Source organism: Grampus griseus (assembly GCF_964374135.1).
Source record: "Grampus griseus genome assembly, chromosome: 14".
In the NCBI taxonomy this organism is placed as follows: domain Eukaryota; kingdom Metazoa; phylum Chordata; class Mammalia; order Artiodactyla; family Delphinidae; genus Grampus; species Grampus griseus.
Window position 1 is genome coordinate 74,174,444 of NC_139008.1, and position 4,134 is coordinate 74,178,577.

Sequence of the window (4,134 nt, forward strand, 5' to 3'; positions counted from 1 at the left end):
TTGGCTCCAAATATCCCAGCACCTACATTTATATGTTGTGTGGCCTTGGACAGCCTTCATTCCCTCTGAGTCTCAGTTCCCTCATCTGTAAAATGGGAACAATAGAAACTTTGAGGGTAAGAGGGAGACTCTATGGCAGTGCAGTGAAGCTCAGGCGCTGGGATCAGACTGTCTGCAGTCAGCCCCCAGCCCCTCTTTGTGTTACTTAACTCTCCACGTCTGTTTCCTCACCTATAAATTAGAGATGATATTAATACTGCAGATGGAATCTGTGAGGAATAAATGAAACCATGAATGGGAAACAGTGTGAGTACTCAGGAAGTGGGCCTAGTAGCATCACCGATGGTGCTTAGCCCCAGGGCTGAACATTGAATAGGTAAGTTCTCAATGATATACATCGAACAGGGATCTTGTTTTGTTTACCACTGTTGCCCCATTACCAAGAACAGTTCCTGGCACATAGTAGGTGCTCAATCAATCTCTGATGGGCCACTGAACAATGGCTGAGTTACATATGGTAATGTTATTCTGCCTGTGAGCCAGTGCCTGTATGCCGGTCCCCTCTGCCCCAGGAAGCACAAAGGATGTGGCTTCTACACCAGCCCAAGCCTGGCTCGGAGACATCTTATACAGGTTGAGGGACCATCTTGGAAGGGAAGGTTGGGATTTCTGGGCCTGTGAGGAAGGGACATAAATAGCAGGGGACATAGGTCTGGAGCAAAGGAGTCTAACATTTATTGAGCACCTACTGTGTACCAGATGCTGTACACACTTTATTGCATTTCATCCTCACAGGAGCCTGCAAAGCACTGATCATTACCCCCATCTCAGAGGGGATGAAATAGGAGTGCAGGGAGGTGATGAAACTCACCCAAGGTCATGCAGAAATGAAGGGGCACGGCTGGATTAGAACCCTGGACTACCTGGCACCAAACTCCTGTTCCTTCCATGGTACCAGCTGCCTCCCAGAGGGCAGAGGGATGGAATCTGGGCCTGCAGCCCTACAGGAAGCCCCAGGAGCCAATGCTGAGGCCAGGCTCAGGCTGACAGCTTAAGAGCACAACTTTGACAGCTGTGCTGAGGCTGGCCTGGAAGCAAGTAGTGCTAAACTTGGGTGCCTGGGAAGAGGAGCTGTGATTATAAAGACAAGAGATGCCCAGGGACTGCAGCAGGGCGCCGCAGAGGTGCTGGGCCCCTGAATAGAATGTCCTTGGTTCCACCCCCAACAGAAAAAGCTCCCTACTAACTGACTCTGTGACCTTGAGCAAGTCACTCAGCCGTCTTCGTTCAGCCTCCTCGTTTGTCACACAGGGCCACCATGCCTGCTGGGTTGTCACGGAGCTACACAAGACAATGCAGAGAGACAGAACTGGGGCAAGTCCAGGCCAGGGCTCCAGTACTAATTAGTTATGTGATCTGAGGCAAGTCGCTTCACCCCTCTGAGCCTCAGTGTCCCCAGCTGTATAATGGGCATAGTACATGCCTCCCCAGATTGCCATGAGGATGTAGCAATGAGATATGGGCTCTGGAGTACAACTGCCTGGGTTCAAATAATACTCCACCACCGACAAGCTGTGAGCCTTTGGGTAAGTTGCTTGATCTCTCTGTGCCTCAGTTTCCTCCTCTGTAAGGTGGGGGTGAATATAAGTGCACTCACTGCATGAAGTTGTGATGGTTAAATGATATAATCAACAGAAAGAACAGAGCAGCAGCTGGCACAAGTGATCTCTCTGTCTCGGTGAGAAATCATTAGCCCTGGGTCTGGCATCTAATAGTAACGAGTCCTTGCATGCCGGGCACCACTTGAATCCTCAAAGCAGTCCTGTGAGGCAGGTGACATTACTGTCCTGTTTTATTCTTGAGGAACCTCAGAGTTATTCAGAGGTCCAATGACTTGCCAGAGGTCACACAGCGATCAGAAGATTGATCAGGACTTGAGCCCCATAGATTCTCAAAGGCACTCCTTTATCCCTAATAAAGGCTCCATGAAAGGGAGCTATTAGAATGTCTATTTTATGTGTGAACGTTTTTGAAAGCAGAAGACATGGCAGTCATTTGCATCCCAGCGGAGTTGGCCTTAAATGAGCGCTAGAGGTTGGAGGGAAAGGTAGGTGATGGGGGCGCGGCCGGGGGTGGGGTGGGGCGTAGTGGGGTGGAGGGATGGGGGAACCCATCCGTTCAGCTTGCGTTTATCTCCAGCAGGGGGCGCCCGCTGCCTCCATCACGTCTCCCAGGCCGGAACCAGGCAGCTGGGCTGGTGGCCTGTGCAGCGGCCAGTCCAGGCTGACCTTGGGGACCGCAAGGAGGGGCAGCAGCAAGTGACAGTGTTAGCCTGTGCAAAGCCATGGACATAACAGGAGGGGCTTACCTCCCCGTGGTTCCCAAACCGGGCCGCCTAGCTGCAACACGCAGAGCTTCCAGAAGGGGCAGATGCTTTAGCCCATGGAGCCCCTCCTCTCCATCAGAATCTTCTGCGTCAGGGGCCAGGGATCCGAAACTTTTAAAACTTTAAAGAAATATTGTGTGGGAGTGAAAATCAATAAAGGAGCTATAGCTATTAATATAGATAATGCTCAAAAAATGTAATATTTCTGTGCATCCAAAGGCACAGAATTTAATGTGGGGAGGGTCCAAGGCAAGAATACCAACCAAGGCCAAGCCCCCATCCGCATCCCACCCCCACTTTCGTGTGACGGAACACTAGCCCAGGTTCAGCCCCATTTACTCCCCCGCTCCACCCCTTCCCAGCAGTCAGTTCTTGGCCAGCCCTCTGGCCTAGGGGTGCACACTTAGGTTGATGGCCCACCTCAGGAGGCTGGACCCTGGAAAGAGTCCTGCACAGAAGCTGGAAGCAGGCTTGGTGCCATTTGGGCCTGAAGTCCTGGGGTCCTGGGTACCCTGAGTGTGGTCTCGAAGAGGCTCACAGGCCCCAGGTGTGCACATTCCCTTGAACGCCTTGCCCCACGGAGTGGGGCACAGACAGAGAAGGGCCAGAAGGAAACCCCTCTAAAACTTGAGGACCAAGGCCAGATTTGCCTGGGTCTAAGAGCCATACTACATAAATTAACACTATTTGTATAAAGGAAAAACATGCAAAACAATATATTGTTTATTGATAAATATGGAAGTTATAAAAGATTTTTTATATATATGGGAATAAAAACATGTATGTCTGATAGCACCAAATTTAGAATGATGTTACCTCTAGGGAAGAGGGGAGTGGGATCATAGAAAAGTGCACAGGAGTCTTCAAATTGTATCTGTCATGTTAAATTACTTAATCTGGGTGCTGGGAACCTGAGTTTGTTTCATTATTATCTATACTTTGCCTATGCCTCAACTATTTCATAATTTTAAAATTAACCTTAAAAAGTAATATATCCAGGGACTTCCCTGGTGATGCAGTGGTTAGGAATCCGCCTGCCAGTGCAGGGGACACAGGTTTGATCCCTGGTCTGGGAAGATCCCACATGCCGCGGAGCAACTAAGCCCATGTGCCACAACTACTGAGCCTGTGTGCCTAGAGCCCGCAAGCCACAACTACTGACCCCTTGAGCCACAACTACTGAGCCCGCAAGCCACAACTACTGAACCCGTGTGCCACAACTACTGAGCCCGCGTGCCACAAATACTGAAGCCCGCGTGCCACAACTACTGAAGCCTGTGCGCCTAGAGCCCGTGTTCCACAACAAGAGAAGCCACCGCAATGAGAAGCCCGCACACCACAACGAAGAGTAGCCCCCGCTTGCTGTAACTAGAGAAAGCCTGCACGCAGCAGCGAAGACCCAATGCAACCAAAAATAAATAAAATTAATTAAAAAAAACCTGCTTGAAAAAAAGTAATATATCCAAAAACTAGTCTATATTCATGGTAAAAAAAATTTGAGAAGTACAAAAGGTGTGAAGTTCAGGCAAAAATCTCTCTCCCTGTCCGCCAATCTCAGTGTGACTTCCTAGAGGTAACCACTGTTGTCGGGTCCTTGTGTACCATCCAGAAATGTTTTAAGAATCTGCACACACTGGATATATAATACTCACTGTTGCAGACACTACCCCCCAACCCCACCCCAACACACACAATAGTTCTTGTCTTGGATAGTTTCCATAAGCACGTAGAGATATTTCTCATTCTTT